The sequence below is a fragment of the Poecile atricapillus genome, chromosome 24 (assembly GCF_030490865.1).
Source record: "Poecile atricapillus isolate bPoeAtr1 chromosome 24, bPoeAtr1.hap1, whole genome shotgun sequence".
NCBI classification, from domain to species: Eukaryota; Metazoa; Chordata; class Aves; order Passeriformes; family Paridae; genus Poecile; species Poecile atricapillus.
Window position 1 is genome coordinate 432,806 of NC_081272.1, and position 20,477 is coordinate 453,282.

At 52.7% G+C, this 20,477-nt stretch overlaps 1 long non-coding RNA gene across 1 annotated transcript in view; it reads left to right on the forward strand.

Annotated features, from left to right (window-relative positions):
• The first annotated feature begins 1,621 nt into the window (after positions 1-1,621).
• LOC131588166 (uncharacterized) overlaps positions 1,622-20,477 on the forward strand; it is a 123,067-nt gene continuing 104,211 nt past the window's right edge. Inside the window, exon 1 of the long non-coding RNA XR_009279524.1 lies at positions 1,622-1,995. This is a non-coding gene — a long non-coding RNA (uncharacterized LOC131588166). The remainder of the gene's footprint in view (positions 1,996-20,477) is intronic.

Below are 20,477 nucleotides of genomic sequence, written 5' to 3' on the forward strand. Positions count from 1 at the left end.
AAGCAAAAGCCACCTGCAAAATTTCCCATGAAATTAAAAAGCAAACCTTGGGTTGTTTTCTTTTCACTTCCCATGAATATCAAAGGCAGGGCTGCACTGGTGAGCCTGGCAGCGCGTTCAGAGAGTTCCTGGGAAGGGCAGGGCTCGTTTGCAACAGATGAAATGGAAATGGAGAAATCCCACTGGTCCTGCAGGGCTGGAGATGAGACACGGTGGCAGAGGTGCTGCTGGAGGTGCTGGTGTCAATCCCAGCCATTTCCCACTGCATCCCAGCAATTCCAGCTGCTGGCCATTTGTAAACATTTGTAAATCTGTAAATCATCATCTTCATGGTGGAAAACCTGATTTGCAGAACTCTGCTCAGGGAATGAGAGGACAAAGGGAGCAGGGAGCCTCTCTGTGCCCCTCTGCTTGGGATGGTCAGACCTGGAGCCCAAAGCCTGGTGCTGGAAGGTTCAGGGGCTCTGAACCAGCTCCTGCTGGCTCCGCTTCCACTGAGGGCAGCACGAGACCCTCAGCAGAGAATCTGCTCCCCAGAATTATTCCAGCAATTGTTTAGTGAATAATTCTGAATAATGAAAATGCAGAGGGGAGGAATGGGGAAGTTGTTTGCTGTCGATTCACAAAAGAGGAGAAATGGAGGAATTTATCATGTCAATGATTTGCCTATGAATTATTCATTCAGTTCCTACAACAAAATAAAAATCCCTCTCCCTCCAAGCCCCCTCCCACCCGAGCTGAGGCTCGCTGCCTTTGTTGAATGTGTTTTTGCTGTGTGTTTAATGTGTCCTGAGCTGGAGGGGACACAGCCCCAGGGCAGAGAGGGGCAGGGGAGCAGCAGAGCCCAGGGATGGTGCCAGAGGAGCCACAAAGCACTGGAGAGGTCAGGAACAGCGTCCAGCGTGGTGCTGCTCCCCAGAACCAGAGGAGACTGCAGCAGAGAGAGGCATTGAGCTGTGTGTCACCATCCCTCCCATCCCTCTGGCAGCTGGAAAAGGCTGTGAGGGAGAGGAAAGAGAAGAGATGAGGATGGCAGGAGGTGAAGGAGGGCGGGACAGGGAGGACAGAGCTGGGCTGTGGCTGCTGGTTCCATGGTGAGCTCGTTCAGCCTGGGATGGGTGAGCTGGAGCTCTGCTCGCCTGGAGAGGAGCTCCAGCCCCTGCCCTGACCCACAGCAGGGCTCAGCCAGCCCTTGGCCACGTCCCTCTGATCCTCCTTGGAGCTGGGAGCCTGGAGCAGCCCGGGCTGGGCTGGGCAGTGACCTGGGAACAGGATAAATGGATAAATGGTCATGAGAGACACGAATCTGCATTTTCTTAATCTACTTAAACTTCCATCCATCCAGCTGAAGGTGCTGTTTAACACCCCATGCAGGTGTGTGTTCTCACCAGTGTAAGAAATGTCCACATGGGGACTTTCAGGGTGCTCACTAAATTGGTTTGAAGCCTCGAGTAGGAAGTGGAGCAATTTAGGGGAAAAGGCAAGGTCTTCCTCCCATTTTCATGAAGTAAAATGGAGTTAATGCTCCTAAATGCTAAAATGGAGTCAATCTCTTCTCAGTTTGGGAACAGCTGGACAGAGCTGAGCCCCTGCTCTGGAGCCAGGCTGGGAGAGCTGGGGGTGCTGAGCTGGAGAGGAGAAGCTCCAAGGAGAGCTCAGAGCCCCCTCCAGGGCCTGCAGGGGCTCCAGGAGAGCTGGAGAGGGACTGGGGACAAGGCCTGGAGGGACAGGACCCAGGGAATGGCTTGAGATTGGCAAAGGGGAGATTTGGGTGGGATCTTGGGCAGGAATTGTTCCCTGGGAGGGTGGGGAGGGGCTGGGCTGGAATTGCCAGAGCAGCTGTGGCTGTCCCTGGATCCCTGGCAGTGCCCAAGGCCAGGCTGGACATTGGGGCTGGAGCAGCCTGGGACAATGGGGGTGACCCTGGGGACAGTGGGGGTGACCCTGGGGACAGTGGGGGTGACCCTGGGGACAGTGGAGGTGACCCTGGGGACAGTGAGGGTGACCCTGGGGACAGTGGGGGTGACCCTGGGACAGTGGGGGTGACCCTGGGGACAGTGGAGGTGACGCTGGGGACAGTGGGGGTGACCCTGGGGACAGTGGGAGGTGTCCCTGCCATGGCTGGGGTGGATTGAGATGCACTTTCAGGTCATTCCAACCCAAAGCAATCCATAATTCCCTGATCTGGAGGATGATTTGGATGGTTTGATCTCCTCGGGGCAGGGTTGTGTCCCAGTGCTGCACAAGGGTTCAGTGGGGAGAGGATGAGGGTGAGAGTTTGGAGGAAGAGCTGATTTTCCTGGAGTCTCCAGTCTCTCCCAGGCTTTCCACAGCCGTCTGTGCATTCTTTTTATTGGCCCCATTAAAGGCAGTTGTCTGTGCAGGGATTGATTTCAGGGGAGCACGGAGTTAATTCATTCTCCAAATGCGAGTCTCTGTGTACATAAAACACAGTCTGTGTCTCTCCACGCCCTGCTGGGCTGAGCCTGCCTCTCCCAGCCCATCTTCCCTCCTCATCCTCCTCCTGCACGGGGACACAAGGATCAAACGACACATGTCCTTCATTAAACACCTCTGGAACGAGCTGCTCAGCAGGCAATATGTATTCAGCCACTATCAATATTTCATAAAGCCCTAATAGATGTTATCACAGATCCTCCATCCAGTATTTATTGTGCCATAATCAGTGATCCATCACAGCAGGGCTGTCTGTCCCTCTGTGCCTGTCCCAGGTACACGGGGCCAGGTGCACCCTGCTGCCACAATAAATCTGAATAAATCTCTGGAGCTGTTTGTGACCTCAGGCACCCTCAGGCCATGGGAATGACACAAATCTGCTTGCAAAAGGCGTTTTTTGTTTTTATGGGAGCGTTTGGAGGCGAGCTGGCTCGGTGTCAATCTGGGGCTTGGGGCCATTAGGAAGCTGCAGAGGCTGGAGCTGTGGGGCTGTGTCTCCAAGTCTGGGGGTGTTGGTGTGAAACAGAAAACATTTGCTGATGTACAGGAGCCTGAAATAAGCAGGCAAGCTTGGGGGCTGCTGACACTTGAATAAATCCCAGTGTCCTGGTATTTGGTTAAACTCCAATCTGAATATTTGTGTTTTTTACAACAATCCTTTGCCTCAGGGAGCAATTTGCAGAGCTGAACAATCCAGGACCTTTTTTCTTTTTTTTTTTTTTTTTTCTTTTCCAGGCTGGTATTTGCACCCTCCAGGAAATGCAAAGCCTTGAGAAATCTGGATCCTGCAACACCTCTGCCCTTGCAAAGAGCTCCCAGACACACAGGGCGAGCCCTGAGTGTGCCCCAGCTCCTGAAATTCCAACCAGGGAGCTGGACCATCCATCCCATGGGTAAAACCTCCCTCCACAGCACCCCAAAATATTGCATTTTCCCCAAACATCACCCGCTCAAGGGGGAAGGAACAGCTCCTGCAAGCTGAATTTCAGATTCCTGAGGAAACCTGGCTTCCTGACAACTTGGCTTCAAGTGCTTATTATATGTAACACATAACCTCTTTAATATTACACATGGTATGTTTAACTGCTTAATTTACTCCGGGAGGCATTGCCAAGTGCAGCTATTCTGTTGACATATCATTTGCATGATAAACTGGTGTATTTTGAGCCACAAATAGGATGTGTCTGTGAACTATCTGTCTGCACTTTTCCAAGCTCCAGCAGCACAGCAGCTCCCTGGAGCAGGGAGTGGAGCCCCACGTTGTGCCTGGGGAGGGAATGGATGATCCTTTCCTCCAGGAGAGAGCAGAGGAACCTGGCTGCTCTCCAGCAGGGAGTCAGATTGGGTAGGTCTGACTAAATCCTTGGGTAGACATTTGCTTTGGACAAAAAATGGCTTTTTCCCCCTTCAGAGCAGCTATTCTAGTTTGGCAAAGAGTGGAAATGACGTTTTATTCTGCCTAAACAAAGCTGTTCCCCCATGTGTCATGTTCCCCCTGGGAAGTCTCCCTGCAAGGACCTGCAGCTGTTGCTGTGACCTGGGCAGACCTGCAGGGACATTGCACCTGCCCAGCCAGGCTCTCCTGGATCCCAGACCCTGAACAGCCTCTCCTGGATCCCAGAGCATGGAACAGCCTCTCCTGGATCCCAGAGCATGGAACAGCCTCTCCTGGATCCCAGACCCTGAACAGCCTCTCCTGGATCCCAGACCATGGAACAGCCTCTCCTGGATCCCAGACCCTGAACAGCCTCTCCTGGATCCCAGACCCTGAACAGCCTCTCCTGGATCCCAGACCATGGAACAGCCTCTCCTGGATCCCAGACCGTGGAACAGCCTCTCCTGGATCCCAGATCATGGAACAGCCTCTCCTGGATCCCAGACCCTGAACAGCCTCTCCTGGATCCCAGATCCTGAACAGCCTCTCCTGGATCCCAGACCATGGAACAGCCTCTCCTGGATCCCAGATCCTGAACAGCCTCTCCTGGATCCCAGACCATGGAATCAGGACAGGCTGTGTTGAGAGGAACCTCAGAGCTCTCATCCCACCCCAGCCATGGCAGGGTCACCTCCACTGTCACCCCCACTGTCCCCAGGGTCACCCCCACTGTCCCAGGGTCACCCCCACTGCCCCCAGGGTCACCCCCACTGTCCCAGGGTCACCCCCACTGTCCCAGGGTCACCCCCACTGCCCCCAGGGTCACCCCCACTGTCCCAGGGACACCCCCACTGTCCCCAGGGTCACCCCCACTGTCCCAGGGTCACCTCCACTGTCCCCAGGGTCACCCCCACTGTCCCCAGGGTCACCCCCACTGTCCCAGGGTCACCCCCACTGTCCCCAGGGTCACCCCCACTGTCCCAGGGTCACCCCCATTGTCCCCAGGGTCACCCCCACTGTCCCCAGGGTCACCCCCACTGTCCCCAGGGTCACCCCCACTGTCCCAGGCTGCTCCAGCCCCAATGTCCAGCCTGGCCTTGGGCACCTCCAGGGATCCAGGGCCAGCCCCAGCTGCTCTGGGCACCCTGGAGCACACTCCCACCCATCCCTCGGCCTCCCCAGGCTCTTTCCTCTCCCTCCATCCCTCTGTGGGTCCCTGTCCCACCTCTCCCCGTGTTTCCCAGCTGTCCCTCAGTGTCCTGTGGTCACCTCGGTGTCACAGCAGCTCCGGGCTTTGCACACTCAGGGCTGGCCCCTCAGAGCCCAGCGTGACTCGTTTCCTGCAGGGGAAGCATTTATTACATTAGACAAGTTGATGCAGCTCCCAGGTTGGGAATTGCACTTATTTGCCATAATAATGGTGTAAGGTCCTCTTCCCTTTATTGTGTTATCTCTCTTTAATCACGCAGGGACGCTCCCCAGTCATTTTAATCAAAGGCTCAAGCATCACTTATCTGAACATTAATGACTCAACTCCATGGGAGGAGAAACTTTGAAGAGCTTCGGTTGAGCTGGGAGGAGCAAGAAAAAGAGGAGAGTTTATTTGAATTTTTTTTTCCCCTTTTTTTCCACGTGGTTATTCCTCCTAATTTTAGCTGGAGAGTTTTGTGTGTCTGGAAGAAAGGGCAAAGCAGATCTTGCTGCTTTTCCTGAACATGCAGCACCCAGGAATGTGGCTCAGGAAATGGGACACACCTTCACATGCAGGATATTCCCACTGGAAAAAAGATGGTGTGGTCAAAACCCTTCTTGAAAAGTGCCAGGTTTCCTGTCTATTTTATCTTGTTTGATGAGAATATTTGAGATATTTATCTTGGGATGAGCACTCGTCCTGGTTTAGGGATGTGGGGGTTCCCAGGGGCTCCCCAGGAGTGCCTGGAGTTTGGGAGGAGATTTTGGGGTGCTGGGAGCTGTGGGGTGGGGACGGGGCTGATTCTCCATCCTGAGGCAGCGAGGCCAGAGGGCAGCACGGGGCTGGGAGCAGATGGGTGCTGAAAACATCCCACAACCCCCGTTATTATTGATGCCATTCCTGTTAATACTGTTTGTGAGTGTTGTGTGCAGCCAAACACGGCGCTGGGGTGAGGAACACAGAGCAGTTAGTTAGCTGATTGCTAATTAGGGGTGACTGGCAGCAACACGAGCTGCCACCACAGATAATGATGTGATGGCAACACCATTTCCAAGGGAAGGGGCTGGGGCGGTGACACTGAGCCCAGGGAGAGCTGTGGCACTCCGAGAGGATGCCCAGCTTCAGAGGAAGTTCTCAGGACCCTGAACAGGGCCATGAGTGAACTGTGGCTCTTGGGAGAAGCACTTTGGGCCTGGAGCTGTTTTTGGGCACCCCAGCTCTGGCTCTGACTCAGGCTTTGCAGCTTTCCAGACTCCCAGTTCAAGCTGGCCAGAGCATCTGGGCCGGGGCATTTGGAACTGTAGGGTTTGTGCCTTAGTGCCAAAGGAAAAGCTTTAATTGTGGGATCTCAGACCTGCTCCTTCCCTGCTCCCTCATTCCAGCTCTGCTCCTGACCTGCTGGGCGTCTTTCCACAGATCTGTGCCTCCATCTGCCTTGTCTATTTTCACTGCAGAGATTTTGGGGATTTGGCTGTGTCTGTGCAGCTCTGAGCACAACAAGGGGCTGGGGCTGGGCAGGACCTCTGGATCCTGTGACAGCGCTGGGCAGGAGGGGCTGGGGATGGTCAGGAGGGGCTGGGGATGGTCAGGAGTGGTTTGGGATGGTCAGGAGTGTCTGGGGATGGTCAGGAGTGTCTGGGGATGGTCAGGAGGGGCTGGGGATGGTCAGGAGGGGCTGGGGATGGTCAGGAGTGGTTTGGGATGGTCAGGAGGGGCTGGGGATGGTCAGGAGGGGTTTGGGATGGTCAGGAGGGGCTGGGGATGGTCAGGAGGGGTTTGGGATGGTCAGGAGGGGTTTGGGATGGTCAGGAGGGGCTGGGGATGGTCAGGAGGGGCTGGGGATGGTCAGGAGGGGTTTGGGATGGTCAGGAGGGGTTTGGGATGGTCAGGAGGGGCTGGGGATGGTCAGGAGGGGCTGGGGATGGTCAGGAGGGGTTTGGGATGGTCAGGAGTCACTGGGGATGGTCAGGAGTCACTGGGGATGGTCAGAAGTCACTGGGGATGGTCAGAAGTCACTGGGGATGGTCAGGAGTCACTGGGGATGGTCAGGAGTCACTGGGGATGGTCAGGAGTCACTGGGGATGGTCAGGAGGGGCTGGGGATGGTCAGGAGTCACTGGGGATGGTCAGGAGGGGTTTGGGATGGTCAGGAGGGGCTGGGGATGGTCAGGAGTGGTTTGGGATGGTCAGGAGTGGTTTGGGATGGTCAGGAGGGGTTTGGGATGGTCAGGAGTCACTGGGGGCACTGGCTGGAGCTCAGGGTGCTCCAGGGGCAGGATTTTTGAGACTGGCTCATGTCCAAGCCGTTCCACAGCCTGGTGCTTCCCTTTGAGCTGGTGCAGCATGAGAGGATTTGTTTGGGTTTTTTCCTCCATGAGGATTATGGAGAGAGCTGGAGCTGTATAAATGTGTTTGACTTTCCTCTGTCTGTGTCAGACTCTCAGAGAAGGCCATTTCCTCCTCCTCCTCCAGGTGTGAAAGGAGCAGACTCAGTTTGGAAACCCCTAAACCTTCGAGTATTCAGTTCCCTTCCCTGGAGGAGCTCCCATCCCTCAGGGATGCAGAGCTGCCTGAAGAGCACAGTGAAGTCTTCTGAGGAGGACTAGAGACCTCCAGAGGTCCTTTAAACCCCAAATTCTCTCACATTTGTAAAAACCTCTCTTTGCATGTACCTAAATCTTAAAGCATTTACATACCTAAAATAAACCAGGCCTTTTTTTGCCCCAAAAAATCCTCTTTGAAAAACCTGGGCTGGCCTAGGAATGGCTTTAGAAAATATTTCCCATCTGTCTGTGCCCAACACAACGAGGGAGTCAGTGGTTCCTGCCTGATACAACAACATGGAAAGATTCATGGTATGTGTTTTACCCCCCAAAGAATTCCTCGGCTTCCCAGAGCTTTGTTAATGTGCATTGATTGTGTTTACTGAGCCGTTAGAAAGTAATTTAGGGATTTATTTGGCTGGCTTCAAATACTGAAAGTGAGTCATTACCCTGACCCACTTGTGCCTGGGTAAAGGAGGGCGGGACCTTGCCCGGAGTTTTAGCAGAAAACTCGGTTTTGAGGGTAACAAATGAAAAAGGGCGAGTAAAGGCACATCCCTGCAATCCTGGGAGTGCAGGAACGGCTTAAATCCCTCTCTCAATCAGAGATAATAACAGCACAGCAACAGGAATTGTGTCTGCTCGGTGCTGGGAGCTGGAGAGCGAAGCCTGGCGGGTTCCTCAGCCAGGGATTTCCAGAGCAGATCAATGGCATTGGCTCCCTGCCTCCTGCCATAAATCTGGATGTCTCTCCCCAGATCCAGACGATTGCAGCTCTGACATGTTGGCAGTTTCCCTTCAAACAGAAGGGAGATGATGGAGTTTCCCTGAGAATTTAGGGTTTGGCTGAGCAGGAACCACGGGATGGGCCATTAGCCAAGGAAAATGTGATCCCATTCTGGAGGGACCATTCATATTTCTGTGGATTTCAGAGCTGCATTGCTGCAAGGCCACGCTGGGGGTTTCTGGCTGATCTCAGGAACAATAATGATGGTAAAACTCTGAGATGAGCACGGCCAGTTTGGTTCCTCCCAGCTCCCAGTCCCGTTTGGGAGGTTTGGCTCCTGCTCTGACAGCTCCCCGTGGTCTGGGGATGAGCCCACTGCTGGATTCTGGAGTGGCAGCACCTTAAACCATCTGGGGAGGACTGGGTTTGACTGAATTTTTTCCAGGCAAACATCCTTGCTCTCCTGGGTTTCTCTAAAACTGGAGATTTCTGCAAAATATCTCCCCCTGCAAGTGTTTGAAGTGTACATTCCTTCGGGGAAGTAGGAACAAAATACTTCCCTCCAGGCTGATGTTAAACTGTTTTGTCTGAGTTGCCTCAAGTGGAGCTTTTGGGGTAAAAATTGTCACCTGAAATGTTTCTGACAGAAAAATCAGAACAGATTTAGTCAAAGTATTTTGCAAATCCGTGTTGAATTGTGACAATGAACAAAGGAACCTCTGCACAACACCTGGTGTTCTGCCTTTCAACAGCCTTAAATTGAAATGAGTCTTAATTCAAAGAACTTCTTTTAGTCACTTAATTCCCTTTCACTCAAAACACACACTTATATTAAAGGAAAAAAAATAAAAATCTTCAGCCTAAAGAATAGATTTTATTCCTGTCAAAATGCTTTTTTCCTGATTATTTGTATTTTCCACAGTCAAATGAGAACTCAGGTGTTTGTGTGCCCCGAGGGAGGTGCTCAGGGCTACGATGTCCTCAAGGAAGGTTGGATCATTTTTCCTCTGTGTCTTCTGGGGTGCCACCCCCAGCCTTGGTGGCTCCCCCCGGGTGTGGCCAGAGGTGGGCAGATGCTTGATGTGCCAACACGAGCTGCTGTGACACATCCACATGGAAATTGCACAGGATTCTGGCTCTCCCGTTATTTTATTTTATTTTTTTCCCTACATGTTTTGAATTTTTCATCCTCATTTGGGACAGGTAAATGTCCAAACTGCAGTTTGGGGTTTTTATCTGCTCCTGTCTCTCTCTGTGCCGCTGGGAGGATGCTCTGGATTGCTCCTTGTGTCGGGAGGGAAGGGCAAGTTTAGGTGAGAAATCCTTCCCTGGGAGGGTGGGGAGGGGCTGGGCTGGAATTGCCAGAGCAGCTGTGGCTGTCCCTGGATCCCTGGCAGTGCCCAAGGCCGGGCTGGACATTGGGGCTGGAGCAGCCTGGGACAGTGGGGGTGACCCTGGGGACAGTGGGGGTGACCCTGGGACAGTGGGAGGTGACCCTGGGACAGTGGAAGGTGACCCTGGGGACAGTGGGGGTGACCCTGGGATATTGAGGGTGTCCCTGGGGACAGTGGGGGTGACCCTGGGACAGTGGAGGTGTCACTGGGGACATTGAGGGTGTCCCTGCCATGGCTGGGGTGGCCCTGGGTGGGATTTGAGGTCCCTCCCAACCCCAAACCTCTCCTGGATTCTGGGATTCTGTAAAAGCCCCCAGCTCACTGCCAAGGGCAGCCAATTCATTTCTTCCAAAAAAACTTTCTGCAGTTTCCTCTGGTCCCAGTCAAACGCAGACGCTTGAAAAGGCCACACCACAGCCTCACATTCCCCAAATCCATTCCTGTTCCAGCTGGGAGCTGCCTGAGCTGGATTCCCGCTCTCCCTTGACTGGGCTGTTCGCTCTGCTGCTGCTGCTGCCATCCAGGCGGGGTGATGGGTGCGGCCGGGCTCGGATCTCAGCTGCTAAATAAAGCTCTTGGCTGGGCTGGGGAGCGGGGAATGGGCGGTCACGGCCCCATTAACGCTGCATGGGAGGTGATGAACCCGGGAGGAATCCTGCATCCCTCATCCTGCATCATCCTGCATCATCCTGCATCCCTCATCCTGCATCCCTCATCCTGCATCATCCTGCATCATCCTGCATCCCTCATCCTGCATCATCCTGCATCATCCTGCATCCCTCATCCTGCATCCCTCATCCTGCATCATCCTGCATCCCTCATCCTGCATCCCTCATCCTGCATCATCCTGCATCCCTCATCCCTCATCCTGCATCCCTCATCCCTCATCCAGCTTCATCCCTCATCCTGCATCATTCTGCATCCCTCATCCTGCATCCCTCATCCCTCATCCCTCATCCTGCATCCCTCATCCTGCATCATCCTGCATCCCTCATCCCTCTTCCCGCATCCCTCGGGCTGCCTGGCACTGTGGACCTGCTCGTAGCACTGATTTATTGGGCTGAGTTTTCCCCTCCTCTTTTTAAAGTTCCTAAATATTTTATGAACATCTTTGGGGCACAGCGGCCCCGGTAACTCACTGGCTGCTTTTACTGCGCATTAAATTCTTTATGGCTGAGATTGTGGCACCTCCAGAGGCGCCCCCAGGGCGCTCCTGGCCCGTGTCCCCTCCTCGTGGTGCCAGCCCCGGGAGCAGGGCTGGGTGCTGTGTCCTCCCTGGGTGCTGTGTCCTCTTTGGGTGCTGTGTCCTCTCTGGGTGCTGTGTCCTCCCTGGGTGCTGTGTCCTCTCTGGGTGCTGTGTCCTCCCTGGGTGCTGTGTCCTCTCTGGGTGTGCGGCAGGGACAGGGACAGGGACAGGGACAGGGATGGGACAGGGACAGGGACAGGGACAGGGACAGGGACAGGGACAGGGACAAGGACAGGGACAAGGACAGGGACAGGGACAGGGACAGGGACAGGGACAGGGACAGGACAGGGACAGGGACAGGGACAGGGACAGGGATGGGACAGGGACAGGGACAGGGACAGGGACAGGACAGGGACAGGGACAGGACAGGGACAGGGATGGGACAGGGACAGGACAGGGACAGGGACAGGGACAGGGACAGGGACAGGGATGGGACAGGGACAGGACAGGGACAAGGACAGGGACAAGGACAGGGATGGACAGGGATGGGACAGGGATGGGACAGGGACAGGACAGGGACAGGACAGGGACAGGGACAGGGACAGGGACAGGACAGGGATGGGACAGGGACAGGGACAGGGATGGGACAGGGATGGGACAGGGACAGGGACAGGGACAGGGACAGGACAGGGACAGGGATGGGACAGGGACAGGGATGGGACAGGGACAGGACAGGGACAGGGACAGGGACAGGGACAGGGACAGGGACAGGGACAGGGACAGGACAGGGATGGGACAGGGACAGGGACAGGGACAGGGACAGGGACAGGGACAGGGACAGGGACAGGACAGGGATGGGACAGGGACAGGGACAGGGACAGGGACAGGGACAGGGACAGGGACAGGGACAGGGATTTTGAGGTGTTTCCAGCCCCCTGTGCCCTGCCCTGGGATTCCAGGAGAGGGAGAGGGGTTGTGATGGACAAATGGAGCAGGACAAATGGAAATGGAAACGTTTCCCTTTAATTCTGGGTGAAAACTCCTTTGTTTGTTCACATCTCTCTGATTTCCCTTTCCAGCTTCAGGGATCCGCAGCAGGTGGGAGCAGCCAGGGAAAGAGGAGCTCCAGGGGAATGCTGAGCCAACGTCAGAGTGCAGAATAATCCTAAAAATATAAAAACAGAGGTATTCACACTGCAAATGTCATGCTAGGAGCTGCTGCCCCTCTATCCAATACTGGATTTATATATGCTTGACATGGGCCAAGTAAAAAAAATATATAATATATATTAATATATCTATATAATATAGTATATGTAAATATACTATATTCAATATATATATTAAATATAAAATTAATATAAAATTTGTATTAATATATTAAATATAAAATATAAATATAAAATTAATATAAAAATAATATATGTAAAAAAATATACATGTAATACTTGACATGGGCCAAGTAATATATATATATATAATATAATACAATATAAGTAAAATATATATTATATGTATGTTATACTTGACATGGACCAAATAATATATATATATATATATATATATATAATTTATGTAAAATATATATTATATATATGTAATACCTGACATGGGACAAGTAATATATATATAATACAATATAAGTAAAATATATATTATATATATGTAATACTTGACACGGGCCAAATAATAAATAAATATATATATATAATATATGTAAAATATATATTATATGTATGTAATACTTGACATGGACCAAATAAATATATATATATGTATATATAATTTATGTAAAATATCTATTATATGTATGTAATACCTGCCATGGGCCAGGTCCCGCTGCTTCCCCAGGGACTGTGCTGGGGAAAGGGAGGCACAGAAGGCCCTGAGCCTGCAGGGAAGGTTCCAGACCCCAGCTGATGGCTCTGTCCTCTCCTGGGTGTTGTGGCCTGAGTGTGGCACTGGGAATTCAGTGTGGAACTGGGAATTTGTGTGGAACTGGGAATTTGGTGTGGAACTGGGAATTTGTGTGGAACTGGGAATTTGGTGTGGAACTGGGAATTTGTGTGGAACTGGGAGTGAGCAGAGCCAGCTCGCTGAGAGAGACCCCAGCTGATGGCTCTGTCCTCTCTGGGTGCTGTGGCCCGAGTGTGGAACTGGGAATTTGTGTGGAACTGGGAATTCGGTGTGGAACTGGGAATTTGTGTGGAACTGGGAGCAGAGCCAGCTCACTGAGAGGGACCCCAGCTGCTTCTTGTATCCGGCAAAAGCTCCCGCAGCACCCCAGGGGAGACACGAGCTTGAAATCTTAATTAAAAAGCAGAAAGCAGGGTTTCATGCTAGGCTGATATTGTGACTCTCTTCCCTTTATGGACAATTCTTGTGCAAGCTCCTACTGTGCCTGTGGAATTGCTAATTTAGAGGAAGTTACGGATCTGTGCGGCGCAGGGCCTGTGTCAGCAGTGTTTAACATCAGGAGATCGAGGTGTGTGCTGGTCCCTTCCCTTGTTAAGAACTTTCTTTTTATTTCTTGCAATCCTTCCTTTCTTGCCATCCCCTCCAGGAACAGCAGAAGGAACATTGCCAGCAGCTGGGGTGTGTGGAGAGAGCACCAATAACCCAGGAGTCACCGTTCAGCCCTGACACCGCTCATGGCCACACAGGGACGGGGTTCAGATCCACAGGAGACGCCACCTGTGGCTTTCCCAGCCCTCAATTCCCCTCGGAAACTCGCAGGGGGAGAAGCAGAGCATTCTTGCATGAGCATCTCCAAACACAGAGGCTGCAAACAGCATTTGAGAGACCTGTGGTTTATCTTTGACTTGATCCTGGTGGGAATTTTGGAAAGCCAGACTGATATTATTTCATCAGAGGCAGTCAGATGGGACAGAGCTGTCCCGTCTCCAGCTGGAAATGAACCAAGGCTATCGGCCTCTGGAGAGGGTTGGCTTTCTCCTCGTGTCTGATCAGGGAAATACAAGCTCCTCTCCTGAGGCACAATCTTGACAAACGTAATTTAATTCCTTTTGTTCCTCCATCTTTTTAAGAAAATAATTTCTTCTGTCCCATTGGATCAGGAACCTGATAGTGATGGGAAACTTAGGAGGTCTGAAAATACAAACCTTTGGGATGGTCCTAATAAGGGCACCTTTATTCAGAACTGGGGAGATTTTAGGGCCAGGCTGGATGGAGACAGATGACTCCAGGGGATCCATTTGGGGTCCCTCAGGCACACGAGATTTTGGCAGGCATGACTTGCACTTCCCAGCAGAGATTTAAAGAAGATTAGAGTCAAGGCTAGTGCCAGCAGCAGATGAAATCCAAAATAATTGATCTGTGCCCTTGTGGAGGAAGGATGTTGAGACAGTGCCTGATCCAATTGTGAAACTCATGGCAGGGCCAGGGGAGAGCAAACACAGAGATGGGTTTGGAAAGCCATGAGAGAGATGTGGCCAGAAAAGAGCTGTCAGGGGCTTTTAAACACAGGTTTCTCCCAGCTCCATCTGCCTCAGCAAGGGCTGGAGCTGCAGATGGCCAGAGCTGGGAATGCTTTATGGCCTGTCCTGCTCCTGGGCCAGCCCTCCAGGACATTGGCCTTGATGGACTTTTGATCTGATTCAGGAAGCTCTTCCTATACACAAATGGCCACTGAGAAATAAGAAGAGATTGATCAAAATGGGAGCTGGGAGGAAATTCGGGTTGGGTCTGACTTTGTTGCCGGCTCCTTGCAGGAAGGCAGGGTTTGGACATAATTTGGGTCTTTCCCAGAGAGGTTCAAAGTCCATCCCTGTGACCCGGCTGGGAGCACACAGCCCAGGGAGGAGAAACCTGCTCCCCTCATTCCCTGGGGATGGTGCTGGGGTTTTTCTGGGAGCTCAGGGGGGCCTGGGGGGGCTGGAGCTCCTCCAGGCTGCCCAGAGAGTGAGAGGCCAGGCTGGGCTCGTGCTGGTGCCCAGTTCAGCTGCTCCCAGCCAGGCTGGGCTCAGTTCAGCTGCTCCCAGCCAGGCTGGGCTCGTGCTGGTGCTGGGTTCTGCTGCTCCCAGCCAGGCTGGGCTCAGTTCAGCTGCTCGGTTCTGCTGCTCCCAGCCAGGCCAGGCTGGGCTCAGTTCAGCTGCTCGGTTCTGCTGCTCCCAGCCAGGCTGGGCTCAGTTCTGCTGCTCAGTTCTGCTGCTCCCAGCCAGGCCAGGCTGGGCTCAGTTCAGCTGCTCAGTTCTGCTGCTCCCAGCCAGGGCAGCCCAGCCAGGAGCTGGTGATGGATGAGTCCATCATCTCACCGAAGCCAGCTCTGCGTCTGCCTTAGGGCACGGCAGTAAATGAGCCCCTAATGGATTCTGCTCCTAAAGCTTCCCTGTAACACAGAAACAGCTCATCCCAGACAGGGGAAGGGGGGCAGAGACGGATACACACAGGGAAGGGGTGCTGGAGCCCTGCAGTGGTTCACAGGGCAAGAAACCCCCGCCTGAAGCAGCTGGGGAGATGCTGAGACTGGTGAGACACTGAGAACTGGGAGATGTGGCCACCCCCAAACTCTGCCTTGCTGCCATGGCTGCTGCAGTAACAAACCCCCCTGAGGCACCAGTGCCCACAGATCTCACCCCAAAGGACCAGCACACTTGGGATCAGCAGTGCACGTTCCCATACCCCTGCCACCCTCCCTCCTTCCCACATCCCTGCACCTCAGCACCCCTGGCTGGCTCAGAACGGGATGGGAGCAGGCAGTGGCTGTGGCAGGGGGGAGACCACGTCCTTTCCCACCCAGGACTGCACCTCCACCTCCCTCCCTGCTGCACCTGCACATCCCTCCCTGCTGCACCTTCACCTCCCTCCCTGCTGCACCTGCACATCCCACCCAGAACTGCACCTCCACATCCCTGCTGCACCTTCACCTCCCTCCCTGCTGCACCTGCACATCCCACCCAGAACTGCACCTCCACATCCCACCCTGCTGCACCTCCACATCCTTGCTGCACCTCCACATCCTTGCTGCACCTCCACATCCCTCCCTGCTGCACCTCCACATCCCTCCCTGCTGCACCTTCACCTCCCTCCCTGCTCTCCCTCTGGGTTAAACACAGGCAGACACGGCTCCACCACTTCCACAGCTCAGCCTGGCAATGCTGAACAGCTCTGCACTGCTCCTGTGCCTGCAAACAAACAAGGACATGGCATCTGCTCTGTGGGGATTTCAGCTGCTCAGAGCTGTCCTTGATTCTGGAGCTCTGGGAGGAGCAGGACTGATCCTGACCACGGAAAGGACCCAGGAGTGGAGACACCACCGCCAGACCTGGGGGAGGCTGCAGAAGGTAGGAGGTGCTTGGAGGCACCTGGGATAGTGGAAAGACTTGGGTGGTCTTTAAAGGTCTCTTCCAACTCAAATCATTCTGTGATTCTCCCTGATCCTGGGAATGCTGTGGAGCAAAACCCCCCACTCTGTTCAAGTCAAGCAGGAGAGAAATCAGGAGCTGATTGCAGCCCTGGTCGGGGCAAGAGGAGGGGACCCTGTGATGCACCAGCTCTGGAGCTGCTCCCCAGACCTGCTCCCCTTTGTGCAGCTGAAATTTCCCTTCCAAATGCCAACCCCTGCAGGTGCAGCTGCTGCCCCTTGGCTGCTCTGCTGGGCCAGGCTCAGTCCTGGCACTCGCCCCGGCCACACCACCCTCCCTCGAGCCAAAACCGGAGTTCAACGGGGAAAATCCTCCTGTGCCTCTCAGTGCGGATCACAGGGGTGATCTTGGGTCTCGTACAAAGGCTGGCAGACGTTACCTCGCAAGGAATCTTTTTAATCTGCCAGATGATTCCCTTCCCCTTCCCCTCCATCATTTTTACGGCCCCGCAGTGCGCGCAGGGCCCGGCGAGTCCCAGCGGGGGCTGGAGAACCCAACCCGCGCTCCCCAGCAAGTGCCTGATCCATCACCGCTAATTCCCTTCGCCATTCGCCATAATAACAATAATCAAAATGAATTAATCCCCTATTAGTGGAGAAGGAAGACTGGAACTGCATGGGAATGGTGCTGCAATCAAATCAGATACGTGTCAATTCAAAGGAAGATCTCTTTATCTCTTTAATAGCTTTTCTACCTGCCTGGGACTGCAGTTTATTCTCAAGGACGGGCTCTCGTATTAATATAACTTACAGCTGTTCTAAAATGTTTTCTATCTTTCACAGCTTGTTCTAAATATTTTAGCAAACATTAAGTAGGCTTCTTCCTTTCATCCTTCCTTGAGACGAGGCAGAGGATGATAAAAACCCCAGTTTCCCCCACGCCAAATGTACTTTTTTATAGCTTATTTGGAATCAGGCAAAATGGATCAATTAGGTGATCGTGTGGAGCAGCTTCTTGTTTATGGGGTGATAACTCCAGGCAGAGAGGAACAAACTCTGGGTGTTTATTTAGAAGATGCATTTATACAAGGCTAATAGGAAACACCATCAATTTATTATTTACACTGGATAAAGGTCAAGGACTTCCTGAAAATGGGACTTGATGGGGGACAGGGATGAGGATGCTGCCCAGGTCCTGGGCACGCTGCTGCCTTGGCTGCTCTGGTGGCTTTTCCCTGATGCTCCAGGGTTTGTGACCAAGCCGTGCTCATTGCCCGTCTCCCCTCGCTCTGGGGTTCTGCCCACAGGACGCTGTCCTGGTGACACCATCACCAGCAGAGATCCCTCACTCAGGGGTTCTGTTCACAGGACGCTGTCCTGGTGACACCATCACCAGCAGAGATCCCTCACTCAGAGCTGTGAGGTGTTCCTGGAGTGAAAGGCTTCCCTTCCACCCTCGTGCTTTGCAGGAGGAGACGCCGAGTGGGAAGAAGAGCTCAGACCACGTGGAGAGATCGCAGCTGAGCCAGAGCTCAGTGAGCAGCAGTGACAAACCAACCCCCTCTGTGGCAGGTGACAAACCCCCTCTGTGGCAGGTGACAAACCCCCTCTGTGGCAGGTGACAAACCCCCCGTGCTCCTGCTCTGTCCCCGTGCTCTGATGCCCCTCTAGAGGGTGGCATTTGGTCCCCAGGAACCTGCCTGGAGTGTCCCCCCTGTTCCTGAGGCTCCCCAGATGCTGGAATTCCTCCCCGCAGCCCCAAAGCCATTCCCTGCTCCCGTCTCTGTTTTCTCCCCATCACCCGGAGCTGCACATCACGGGTGAAATATGAAAGGAACAAATTAGAATTACCTCGCTGCTGTGACAGTGAGGAGTGCTGTGAGTTGGGGAAGCTGAATGGAATGATAAATCCCATCGCTTAAACCGTGTAATGAATTTTCCTGGAGATTTGTCTCAGAGTAAAGAGAGGGAGAGGAGGGGAAAAGTATGAAATTCTCCTCGGGTTTTGCAGAAGGGTTGCAGGCAGCTCTGACTGAGATGTGTAAATCTGAAGAGTTCGTGCCTGCAGTGCATCCAAATAACTTCCCTTTCCTTAATAGTCCTGGGTGCAATTTTCAGTGAAATGTCGAATCCTCTTTGCCTCCACTGGCACTCGGTCTAATAACATTATTTTGTCTGAGGAGCCCGGAGAACTAATGTGTTTCAGGAGTAATTCTGCAGCTAAATATAGGAAAGAGGATTTTTTGCATTACAAGAAAATATTTTTGTGCTATGAGGGATTTTTGTGGGGGTTGGAACATCCTTTGCCACTGATTTATGGGTGGCCTTGGATAAATTGCTGTCTGCTCTCTGCCTGTCTCTTCTTCCCTTTCTGAACTTCTCATGCATTTTGGTTTCAAGGTTTTTGGGGGAAGGGACCAATTTTTGTTGGTTTTTTAGGACTTCTGGAAGAGTCCCTAAGAGAGAGATGCAGGTGTGAGCAGAGCTGCAGCCAGGGAAGGAAAGACACCAGGTCTCAGAGCCTTTCCTTGGAGGGTCTGCAGGAAAACAGGCAAGAAACAAGAAAAAATCAGAGTTTTCCTCAAAAGCAGAGGTCAGGAACCCACAAACCACGCCTGAAACAACCTCCTTCCCAATGAGCTCCAAAGAAACGTGGATTCAGTGAATGGAAGTCCCAAATGGTGATCCTGGAAGTCCCAAATGGTGATCCTGGCTCTCCAAAATCCATGTCCCAAGGCAGGAGTGGGGCTGGCTGTGTTCTGAGGCTGCACACAGGACACTCCTGTGCAGTTCTGTTCCTGGAGAGGAGGCTGGGAAACCAACCCAGACCTTGCCAGCCCTGTGGAGCTCCTGGCAGGATGAAGATCTCAGTTCACAAATGTAAAAATGGGATTTCTGTGACATCCAGGCTGTTCCATCACTGCCAGCAGCTCCCACCCTCCTTTTCTCACTGGAATATTGAATCTATTTTCTTTAAATCCTTATTTTTTTCAAGAGAAGCCCAAAGGAAAGACCCTACAAGTTGCCTCCTGTGGGAATGGAGCACAGAGCATGAACAAGCTACAAACACATGCCAGGAAAAATCCATAAAAAGTAATATTCCCTGAGGTAAAAGAAGAATATTCTCTGTGTTCAGACCATGCTGTCTCACCTCACTGCTGTTTTCACTCAGAGCAGGGTCCTGGCTGTCCTGGCCATGCCCAGCCTGAGGGGGTGTGCAGAAACACAGCAGATTTTAAAGGAATTCTGAGGATTCTCTGCAAAAAGTGCATTTTATTGTTACCAAAACCAAAAAGAGACGATTCTTATGAATGAGCCCCTCAGGTGAGCGGTGCAGCATCACTAAGCCAGGTGAAAGGAAAGGTTTTCATGCAATTTGTGATTGCAGCATCTCCTCCTGCCCTCTCTGCATGAAGGATCTCCTGTGATTCTCAGACTGCTCCAGGGGAGGCTCAGGGGGGACAGCAGCAGGAATTTCTCCATGGAAGGGGGGCCAGGCCTTGGAAGGGGCTGCCCAGGGAGGTCTGGGGTTCCCATCCCTGGAGGTGTCCCAGGAACACCTGGAGATGGCACTCAGGGCTCTGGGGATGGGGTGGGCACCGGGCACAGGTTGGTCTTGGAGGGCTTTTCCAACCCCAGTAACTTTGGGATTCTGTGATTCCATCTCCCACCAGGTGCCATCTCCCTCTCTGCCCCTGCTTCCAGCCAACGCTCCAAGCCCATCCATCTATCCATGGATTCCATCCATCCATCCATCATCCATCATCCATCATCCATCATCCATCCATCCATCATCCATCCATCATCCATCATCCATCCATCCATCCATCATCCATCCATCATCCATCCATCATCCATCCATCATCCATCCATCCATCCATCATCCATCCATCCATCATCCATCATCCATGCATCCATCATCCATCCATCCATCATCCATCATCCATCATCCATCATCCATCCATCCATCCATCATCCATCCATCCATCATCCATCATCCATCCATCATCCATCATCCATCATCCATCCATCCATCCATCATCCATCCATCATCCATCCATCCATCATCCATCCATCCATCCATCATCCATCCATCATCCATCCATCATCCATCATCCATCCATCATCCATCCATCCATCATCCATCCATCATCCATCATCCATCCATCCATCATCCATCCATCCATCATCCATCATCCATCCATCATCCATCCATCCATCCATCATCCATCATCCATCCATCCATCATCCATCATCCATCCATCATCCATCCATCATCCA